Source organism: Microcaecilia unicolor, chromosome 12 (genome assembly GCF_901765095.1).
Source record: "Microcaecilia unicolor chromosome 12, aMicUni1.1, whole genome shotgun sequence".
NCBI lineage: Eukaryota > Metazoa > Chordata > Amphibia > Gymnophiona > Siphonopidae > Microcaecilia > Microcaecilia unicolor.
The window spans coordinates 97,703,585-97,715,057 of record NC_044042.1 but is presented as its reverse complement, the minus strand read 5'-3'; positions in this window follow the sequence as shown (position 1 = coordinate 97,715,057).

The window sequence follows — 11,473 nt, the reverse complement described above, 5'->3', positions numbered from 1 at the left end:
CCAATAACCAATTCCTAATCCACAGAAGGACATTGCCTCCTATCCAATGAATTTTTAATTTTCTCAGGAGTCTCTCATGAGGAACTTTGACAAAAGCTTTCTGAAAATCTAGATGCTCTAAATCAACCAGCTGACCATGATCCACATGTTTATTCACGCCTTCAAAGAAATGAAGCAAATTTGTGAGGCAAGACCTCCCTTAGCTGAATCCATGCGTTCTCTGTCCCATTAAACCATATTTGGCCATGTGTTCTGTATTTGTATTTTTTATACTAGTTCCACTATTTTGTCTGGTACTGAAGTCAGGCTTACCGGTCTGTAATTTACACAATCACTCCTGGAACCCTTTTTAAAAATCAGCGTCACATTGGCCACCCTCCAATCTTCAGGTACTATGGATGGTTTTAACGACAGGTTATGGATCACTAACAACAGATCAGCAATTTCATGCTTGAGTTCTTTCAGTACCCTAGGGTCCAGGTGATTTACTATTTTTTAACTTGTCAATTTGGCTCAGTACTCAGTACATCTTCCAGGTTCACGGGATTTCTTTCAGTTCCTCCATATCGTCACCCTTGAAAACCATTTCTTATACAGGAAGATCTCTTCATCTTCTTCCGTAAAGACAGAAGCAAATAATTCATTCAGTCTCTCTGGTATGGCCTTGTTCTCCTGAGTGTCCCTTTTGCTCCTGGATGATCTAATGGTCTCATGGATTCCCTCACAGTCTTTCTGCTTCTGAAGTATCTGAAAAAGTTGTTACTGTGAATTTTTGCCTCTTTGGCAAGTTTCTCTTCATATTCTCTGTTAGCCATCTTTATCAATGCTTTGTATCTAACTTGCCAAGTGCTTATGTTGCTTCTTATTTTCTTCATTCAGATCTTTTTTCTATTCTTTGAATTACGTTCTTTTGGCTCTAATAGCTTCTTTTGCTTCACCTTTTAACCATGCTGGCTGTCGTTTGCTTTTCTTTCCACCTTTGTTAATGCATGGAATACATCTGGTCTGGGCTTCCAATATGGTATTTAAACACTGTACATGCCTGATTTAAAGTCCTAACCTTTGCAGCTGATTCTTTTAGCTACTTTTTAACCATTTTCCTCATTTTATCATAGTCTCTCTTTCAAAAATTAATGCTTCTACAGTAGATTTCCTTAATGACTTTAGTTCAGATATAAGCTCAAAGTTGATCATGTTATGATCACTGTTTCCCAGTGTACACTACCTCTCGTATTATGCCCTGCATTCTAGATCAAAAATAGCACCCCTTGTTGTCGGTTCCTGAATGAGTTTCTCCAAGAAGCAGTCATTTATTACATCTAGCTCTCCCTGATATAACATTTATCCAATCAATAATGGGGTAATTGAAATCAAGAAAATCAATAAAAAGCAAAGAAAATAGTGAGGTGGCTCCTTTTTAGTGCAGCCACAGTGAGCAGGAACAAAAAACAGCCAGTGCAGAGTCCTGTGCTGCAGGGCCTCCAGCTGGACCACCCCCTCTGACGCACTGAGGTGGTTCTGACCGAACCTGGCTGAAAATGCCACAGCATGAGGCTTTGGGCATGCTGTTAACATAGTAAATGATGGTAAAGACCTGTACAGTCCATCCAGTCTGCCCAACAAGATAAACTCATTTCTAGTTCTTGCTCACTGCACTGCACTGGAAAGGAGTCACAGAACTAGAACAGACTTGAGGGAAGGGATTGTGGGGGCAAGAATGGATGAGGATGGAGGAGAGAGAGATGAGAGATGCTGGAACATGTGGGGCAAGGGATGGAGAAGAAAGATGGCAGACAGTTTTGAATTGGGAGAAGGGATATGCTGACACTGGAAAGAAGGGAATAGGGAGATAAAGAGCAAGTTTGAGGGGAGGAGGTGGACCAGGGAGGGGGAAGAAGGGACAATATTGGACAGGGAAGGAAAAGAGGGGAAAGATGCAGGAACACATGGGGAAGGGGAGGGAGAAAATGGCAGACCATTTTGGATTGGGAGAGAGAATATGCTGGATGGGAAGAAGGGAATAGGGACACAAAGAGCAGGTTTGAGGTAAGGAGGGACAATGTTGGATGGGGAAGGAAGAGAGAGAGAGACAGAAGAGGAGGAAATAAAGGAGCATGTGGGGAAAGGGAGGGAGAAGAAAAATGTCAGACCATTTGGGTTGAGAGAGGGGATATGCTGAACACTGGGAAGAAAGGAACAGGGAGACAATGGCGCAGCTATTCATGCCAAGTAAAACCTGGTGTAAATGCCAACATCTTATTTAGGAACGGATCAACCATATTCTGTAACAGTGCGCATAATTTTCAGGAACACCCATGAACTGCCTATGTCCCTCCTGTGACCACGCCCCTTTTATGATCCACACATTAGAATTTATATGAACCACTTTACAGAATATGCTTACAAAGTTAGTGCCAGTTAGTGCTGTTAATTGCTTCTTGGTGGCCACATATCGGCACTGATTAGCTCGTTAAACAAGTTGTGCATACCAATTGACTACAAGTGCAGATTTATGCATGCAACTTTAGACGCTGTTTATACTACTACTACTACTTAACATTTCTAAAGCGCTACTAGGGTTACGCAGCGCTGTACAATTTAACATAAAAGGACAGTCCCTGCTCAAAGAGCTTACAATCTAAAGGACAAGTGAAAAGTCAGTTTGATAGGAGCAGTCAAATTGGGGCAGTCTGGATATCCAGAAGGTAAGAGTTAGGTGCCGAAGGCAGCATTGAAGAGGTGGGCTTTAAGCAAAGACTTGAAGATGGGCAGGGAGGTGGCTTGACATAAGGGCTCAGGAAGGTTGTTCCAGGCATAGGGTGAGGCGAGGCAGAATGGGCGGAGCCTGGAGTTGGCAGTGGTGGAGAAGGGTACTGAGAGGAGGGATTTGTCCTGTGAACGGAGGTTTCGGGTGGGAACATAAGGGGAGATGAGGGTAGAGAGGTAGTGAGGGGCAGCAGACTGAGTACATTTGTAGGTAAGAAGGAGAAGCTTGAACTGAATGCGGTATCGGATTGGAAGCCAGTGAAGTGACCTGAGAAGAGGGGTGATATGAGTATATCGGTTCTGGTGGAATATAAGACGTGCAGCAGAGTACTGAACAGATTGAAGGGGGGATAGATGGCTAAGTGGGAGTCCGGTGAGGAGTAAGTTACAGTAGTCAAGGCGAGAGGTAATGAGAGCGTGGACGAGAGTTCGGGTGGTGTGTTCAGAGAGGAAAGGGCGAATTTTGCTGATGTTGAAGAGGAAGAAGCGACAGGTCTTGACTATCTGCTGGATGTGTGCCGAGAAGAAGAGGGAGGAGTCGAAGATGACTCCGAGGTTGCGGGCAGATGAGACGGGGAGGATGAGGGTGTTATCAACTGAGATAGAAAGTGGAGGAAGAGGAGAAGTGGGTTTTGGTGGAAAGACGATGAGCTCAGTCTTGGACATATTCAGTTTCAGGTGGCAGTTGGACATCCATGTAGCAATGTCAGTTAAGCAGGCCGATACCTTTGCCTGGGTCTCCGCGGTGATGTCTGGTGTGGAGAGATACAGCTGGGTGTCGTCCGCATAGAGATGATACTGGAAGCCATGAGATGAGATGAGGGAGCCCAGGGAAGAGGTGTAGATTGAGAAGAGAAGGGGTCCAAGGACAGATCCCTGGGGAACACCAACAGATAGCGAGATGGGGGTGAAGGAAGATCCATGAGAGTGAACTCTGAAGGTGCGGTGGGAGAGATAGGAGGAGAACCAGGAGAGGACAGAGCCCTGGAACCCAAATGAGGACAGTGTGGCAAGGAGTAAATCATGATTGACAGTGTCAAAAGCGGCGGATAGATCAAGGAGGATGAGGATGGAGTAGTGGCCTCTGGATTTGGCAAGGAACAGGTCATTACAGACTTTAGAGAGTGCTGTTTCTGTCGAGTGTAGAGGGCGAAAACCGGATTGAAGTGGATCGAGGATAGCATGAGAGGAGAGAAAATCAAGGCAGCGGCTGTGAACGGCATGCTCAAGTATTTTGGAGAGGAAGGGTAGGAGGGAGATGGGGCGGTAGTTGGAGGGACAGGTAGGGTCAAGTGATGGTTTTTTGAGGAGCGGTGTGACTACGGCGTGCTTGAAGGTGTCAGGGGCAGTTGCAGTGGAGAGAGAGAGGTTGAGGTTATGACAGATGGAGGGGGTGACAGTATGAGAGATGGTGTTAAGTAAGTTGGTGGGGATGGGATCAGAGGAACAGGTGGTACTTTTCGAGGAGGAAAGAAGGCGAGCGGTTTCCTCCTCGGTGATGTCAGGAAAGGAGGAGAAAGAGGCCTGGGTTGGTAGGTCGAGGGAGAGGGTTGAAGGGTGAAGAGGAGGAGATGGTTTGGTAGTGAACTCTAGGTTGATCTTTTGCACCTTGTCGCAGAAGTAATCGGCCAGTGATTGAGGAGAGAGCGAGGGGGGGTAGGAGCGGAGGGCACTTTGAGGAGGGAGTAAAGGGTGGCGAAGAGACGACGGGGGTTGGAGCTGAGAGAATTGGTCAGTTGGATGTAATAGTCCTGTTTGGCAAGGAATAGGGAGGAGTGGAAGGAGGATAGCATGAATTTGTAGTGAAGGAAATCTGAATGGGTGCGAGATTTCCTCCAGAGGCATTCGGCAGATCGGGCGCAGGAACGAAGGTAGCGGATGCAAGGGGTCAGCCAAGGCTGGGGATTAGTACGCTTTGTGGGACAGGAGGTGGATGGAGCGAGGGTGTCCAGAGCAGAGGAGAGAGTGGCATTGTATGCGGAGACAGCCTTGTCGACAGACTCGGAGGACAAGATGGAGGGGAGGAGATTAGAGATACAATAGGGTGGGAGGGTCAATAGCCTGGAGATTCCTGGAGGTAGTGGTTAGAGTTGGACGGGGCTGAGGTGGGGGGTGAAGAAGTGTGAAGGTGATCAGGTGATGATCCGAGAGAGGAAGAGCTGAAGCGTGGAAATTGGAGGGGGAGATGGAGGAGGAGAGGACGAGGTCAAGACAATGGCCATCTCGGTGAGTAGAGGCGGTGGAGCATAGCTGGAGGTTGAAGGAGGATGTTAGAGTGAGGAACTGAGAAGCTTGAGGGTCGGATTGGTCATCAACGTGTATGTTAAAGTCTCCGAGAATGAGGGACGGAGATGAGGGTTCAAGAAAAACGGAAAGCCAGGCATCGAAGTCGGTGAGGAAGGAAGAGAGGGATTTATTATGGGGGCGGTAAATGACTGCCACTCTGAGTGGCAATGGGTAGAATAGCCGGATGGAGTGTGCTTCAAAGGATGAGAAGCAGTGAGACTGCGGTAGGAGGAGGGGTTGGAAACTACAGGAGGGCGAGAGTAGTAACCAGACACCTCCACTGCGGCCAACTGGGCGGGGAGTGTGGGAGAAGAGATAACCTCCATGGCAAGTCGTCAGGGGAGAGCCAGGTTTCAGTTAGGGCGAGCAGTTGAAGGGAACGAGAGATGAAGAGATCGTGAGTGAAGGGCAGTTTGTTGCAGACCGATTGGGCATTCCAGAGGGCACATGAGAAGGGGAGGGAAGAGGGGGGAAGGAGGGGGATAGAGATGAGATTGGAGACATCACGGAATCCTTTGCATGGATAGGAGGAGGACAGGTGAGGGGGGCCTGGATTAGGATTAATGTCTCCTGCGTATAGCAAGAGGAGGAGCAAGAGAGTGCGGAGGAGGGTGGGGGAGGTCGGGCGACGAAGACGGGGTGCACTTAGGAGGAACGGTGATGGGTTAATGGCAGGAAGGAAGTGTTGAAGGTTAAGAGCTAGGAAGGAGGAGGGGGACAAGAGAGATGGTGAGGTGGTGAGGGAAGGGGGTGAGTAGGGTATTGTCGTAGCGAGCAGGATGGGAGGGGACATGGGTGGGCAATGAGTTCCAGCGGTAGGCAGCAGTAGGGGGAGGGAAAAAAGATTAGGAAGGGACAGGGCAAGGAAGAGAATGTGGACAGGGGGCCATAAGTAGAGATTGAGGTGTAACAGGTGTATGTGTAGTGACTGAGGTGTGAAGCAGATAGAAAGAGCTGAAAAGCTGGAGGCTTGGAGTTGATGGAATTGATGGACTGGAGAGCGGGTAAGTCAATGGTTGACAAGTACGTCAATGGCTGAGAAGCTTGCAAGCAGGCAGGCAGGTTGGTGGGTTAACAGGGAGGCAGGCAGGCAGGCAGGAGCAGGACTGGAGTCAGCTGGACAAGTTGGCAGGCAATTAAGTCAATGGCTGACAAGCTAGCAAGCAGGCAGGTAGGTTGATGGGTTAACAGGGAGGCAGGCAGGCAGGAACAGGACTGGAGTCAGCTGGAGCAGACGGATTGAAGTAAACTGGAACGGATGGGCTGGAACACACTGAGGTAAATGGACTGGAGCAGGCGACAGGACTGGAGCAGGCTGTAGCACTTTGGAGGTTGGTTTGATTGGCTAGCAGGCAGGCAGGAACAAGCTGGAGCAGACGCACTGATTAGGTGGATGGGACAGGCTGGATCAACGGGCTGGAGAAGCTGGATTAGATGGGCTGGAGAAGCCGGATCGGAGCAGATGGACTGGAACAAACAGGGAGAAGCTGGATCGGTGGACTGGATCATGCAGGGAGAAGCTGGATCAGCGGACTGGAACATGCAGGGAGAAGCCGGATCAGCGGACTGGACTGGAGGAACAGGCTGGAATCGGCAGACAGAAACAAGCTGGAGAAGCTGGATCAGGCGGGCTGGTACACGCTGGAGCAGATGGACTGGTACACGCTGGAGCAGATGGACTGGTGCAATCTGGAGCAGATGGACTGGAACAAACAGGGAGAAGCCGGATCAGCGGACTGGACTGGAGGAAGGCTGGAATCCGCAGACAGGAACAAGCTGGAGAGGCTGGATCAGGAACAGGCTGGACTTGGCGGACAGGAACAAGCTGGAGAGCGGATCAGGCGGGCTGGTACACGCTGGAGCAGATGGACTGGTATAGTCTGGAGCAGATGGACTGGAACAAACAGGGAGAAGCCGGATCAGCGGACAGGAACATGCAGGGAGAAGCTGGATCAGCGGACTGGACTGGAGGAACAGGCTGGAATCGGCAGACAGGAACAAGCTGGAGAAGCTGGATCAGGCAGGCTGGAACAAGCTGGGGCCGATGGACTGCAGAGGCTGGAACACACTAGGGCAAGCTGGGTCAAGCAGACTGGAACAATCTGGAGAGTTAATGGCCACTTCGCAGACAAATAAAAATGTACAAAAGAAGAACAATAAAAATAATGACCATCCAGTCCATATGAAAAAAGTAAAGTGATGACAAAGAGTATTGAACTTGCTCACGTTTCTGATTCAGCTGCAGTCTTTGTTTCCATCACCTCCACCGGGAGGGAGGCCATTCCACGAATTCACCCTTTCTGTAAAAAAGCATTTCCTTAGATTACTCCTGAACCTAAAACCTTTTAACTTCATCCTATGCCCTCTCGTTCCAGAGTTTTCTTTCAATTGAAAGTGTACATTAATGCCACTTTGATATTTAAACATCTCTAGCATGTCCCCTTTTCCCACCTTTCTTCCAGAGTACACATATTGAGGTCTAAAAGACTGTCACCATATGCTTTATGACAGAGACCACTGACGAACTTTGTAGCCACCCTCTGGACCGATTCCATCCTGGTTATATCCTTTTCAAAGTGCTCTCTCCAGAAATTCACACAGTATTCTGGATGACTTATATTCCGCCAGTGTCGCTATGCTCATATTAGCGCTCTCCTCAAGTCACTTCACTGGCTTCCTATCTGTTTCCATATACAGTTCAAACTCCTCTTATTGACTTACATAGTAACATAGTGGATGACGGCAGAGAAAGACCTGTACGGTCCATCCAGTCTGCCCAACAAGATAAACTCATATGTGCTACTTTATGTATATACCTGACCTTGATTTGTATCTGCCATTTTCAGGGCACAGACCGTAGAAGTCTGCCCAGCACTAGCCCCGCCTACCAACCACTAGCCCCGCTTCCCACCACCGGTGCTGCCACCCAATCTCCGCTAAGCTTCTAAGGATCCATTCCTTCTGAATAGGATTCCTTTATGTTTATCCCACGCTTTTTTGAATTGCGTTACCGTTTTCATCTCCACCACCTCCTTCGGGAGGGCATTCCAAGTATCCACCACTCTCGCCGTGAAAAAATACTTCCTGACATTTTTCTTGAGTCTGCCCCCCCCCCCCCCCTTCAATCTTATTTCATGTCCTCTAGTTCCACCACCTTCCCATCTCCAGAAAAGGTTAGTTTGCGGATAAATGCCTTTCAAATATTTGAACATCTGTATCATATCACCCTGTTTCCTCCAGGGTATACATGCTCAGGTCAGCAAGTCTCTCCTCATACGTCTTGTAACGCAAATCCCATACCACTTTTGTAGATTTTCTTTGCACCGCTTCAATTCTTTTTACATCCTTAGCAAGATACGGCCTCCAAAACTGAACACAATACTCCAGGTGAGGCCTCACCAAACACATACGTCTCCCGTGGATTTCTACTCCCTAAGTGCATCACTTTGCATTTCTTAGCGTTGAATTTTAATTGCCAAACCTTAGACCATTCTTCCAGCTTCTGCAGATCCTTTTTCATGTTTTCCACTCCCTCCGGGGTGTCCACTCTGTTAGAAATCTTGGTATCATCCGCAAAAAGACAAACTTTACCTTCTAACCCTTCGGCAATGTCACTCACAAATATATTGAACAGAATCGGCCCCAGCACCGATCCCTGAGGCACTCCACTACTCACCTTTCCTTCATTCGAGTGAATTCCATTAACCACCACCCTCTGGCATTTGTCCGTCAACCAGTTCCTAATCCAGTTCACCACATCGGGTCCTATCTTCAGCCTTTCAAGTTTATTCAAGAGCCTCCTGTGGGGAACCGTGTCAAAAGCTTTGCTGAAATCTAAGCACGTCCAGTGCATTCACTCTACAGCTCCTCAGTACCTCTCCACTCTTATCTCTCCCTACACCCCTCCCCAGGAACTCTCTCTTATCTAGGGTTACCATATGTCCAGTTTTACCCGGACATGTCCTCTTTTTGAGGACATGGCCAGGCAACCGGGCAGGTTTTGCCAGCCTGCCTGTTTGTCCAGATTTCCAGACAAACAGGCAGGTGGACGGGCCTAGTGGTGTCCTATCCTCTACTCCCCTTACCTTACTATACTGCCCTGGTTGTCTATTGACCTCTTTGGGGCAGGAAAGAGCCCCCTCATTTCCTGTCCCCAGTTCCTGCATACTGTTCCTTGCTGATGGTCCTGGCGCCGATTCAAAATGGCCACTAAGAGTTGAAGTCTCGCGAGGCCGCTTCAACTCTCGGTGACCATTTTGAATTGGCGCCAGTACCGGAGTCAGCAAGGAACAGTATGCAGGCACTCCAGGCAGGAAAGAGGGGGCTATTTCCTGCCCCAAAGAGGTCACTAGACCACCAGGGCAATATAGTAAGGTAAGGGGAGGATAGGACACCCTTAGGGGTGTGTGATGGGGGGGTGGGGTGTGTGTGAAAGGGGCGGGGCAGTATGTGACATGGGGCGGGTGGGGTTTGAAGGGGGCGGGATGAGGCAGGTCATGTGCCCTCTTTTTGGGGGGAGCAAATATGGTAACCCTACTCTTATCTGCACCCTTCGTTACTAACTCCAGACTCCGTTCCTTTTATCTTGCTGCAACATATGCCTGGAATAGACTTCCTGAGCCGGTATGTCAAGCTCCATCTCTGGCCGGCTTCAAATCTAGGCTAAAAGCCCACCTTTTTGATGCTGCTTTTAACTCCTAACCCTTATTCACATGTTCACTACCTTTATTTTATCATCCTCACTTTAATATTCCCTTATCTCTTATTTGTCCTGTTTGTCTGTCCTAATTAGATTGTAAGCTTTGTCAAGAAGGGACTATCTCTTTATGTCCCTTGTACAGCACTGCTTACGTTTAGTAGTGCTATAGAAATGATAAGTAGTAGTAGTAGTAGTAATGAGGTCTCACCAGAGACTTATACAAGGGCACTCTCACCTCTTCTTTTTCCCCTGCTGGCCACTCCTCTCCCTATGATCCTGAGTATTCTGGCTTTGGCTGTCACCTTTTCGCCCCTCTTGCTCTTCTTTCGTACACAGGAGTGAGGTTCATTAATGATGGTATGTGCAAAACTAACCTGTTTAAAACTAGGGTTGCCAGCTTATCCCAGGCCATCTAAACAGGTTGATCCAGTCCTGGTTTTGCCTCAATGAATACATGGATTTGTAGTTCTGAGATCCTTTAATAGTAGACCTACATTTCAGTGCATGTAGTGGGGCTGATCAGGGAGAGAGGTGGCTATCATAGGTATGGCAGTGTGCATGGATTCATGAAACTGGTGAGGAGGGAGATGCAGTTGAAGTCTGTGGAGTTAAATGGATCAGTGACTGGAAGCTGCAAGAGCTTCAATGCCTAGTACCAACTTTACGGCTTCTTAGAAAGGTCATGTGCACCCTGATTGGCAGTAATTAAAGGCCCCTTTGCACGAACTGTGGCACCAGTTTATTCCAGCTTTTCTGGATCTGTTTGGTTTGAGGTGAAAGAACTGGATGGATAATTTTCATTTCTGTCTTTGCCTTTCTGCATTCCAAGACAAACTAGAACTCTGGAGGGTGAGGAGGGGGGGCGGACCCGGGGAAGGATGAGATAGAGAAAACCTGCTACTGCCATGGTCTGGTTATTACAGGCTTGGATGGCTCATAGGTGCGCTTGAGGAGGGGCACTGAAGGTATCACTTTCACTGTTACTACATGGAAATCCAGGGGATAGTGGAAACCTCTGTGTGTAGCTCTAGCTAGTTCTATTGCAGTGAAATCAAATTCCTTCCTAGCTCTCATATGATGACCCTCTAAAATGGGGCTTCCTGAACTAGTATTAGGGACCCCACAAGAAATCAGGATTTCAGGATATCCACAGTTAATATGCGTGAGATAAATCTGCATGGATTTGAGACCCTGTATAAGCAAATTTTTCTCATGCATATTCAAGGATTCCCCCCTCTGAAGATGTGTGAGAGGTTTGAGAAGCCCTTTAATCCATTTTCGCTCAAATGTTTATTTTCACCCTAGATTTTTAAAACACATTCGGGAACACTAAGCAAAAATGGGTTAAATCCTTGGTTCAGCACTTTTCTCTGGAACATGCCCATTTCTTCCTACCTACTCATATAGGGGCCCTTTCACAAAGGCACGTTAGGCACTATGCTCGTGTAGTGCACGCCAAAACGAGACTACCGCCAGGCTACTCTGCCCCCCCCTGGGAGTAGTTTCAGATTTGGCGTGCGCCCATACCACCTGGATGATTTGTTTCCTCCCATGCATATTGTTTCTGGCGGTAATCAGCACTCGGCACGTGCTGACCAGTCATCATGAGTATAGCACGTGAGCCCTTACTGCTAGATCAATGGGTGGCTATTTTTGGGAGTGTGCTGGTTTCATTTTTACCGCAGGCCCTTTTCCCATCCCATTAAAAAAAGCCCTTTATTG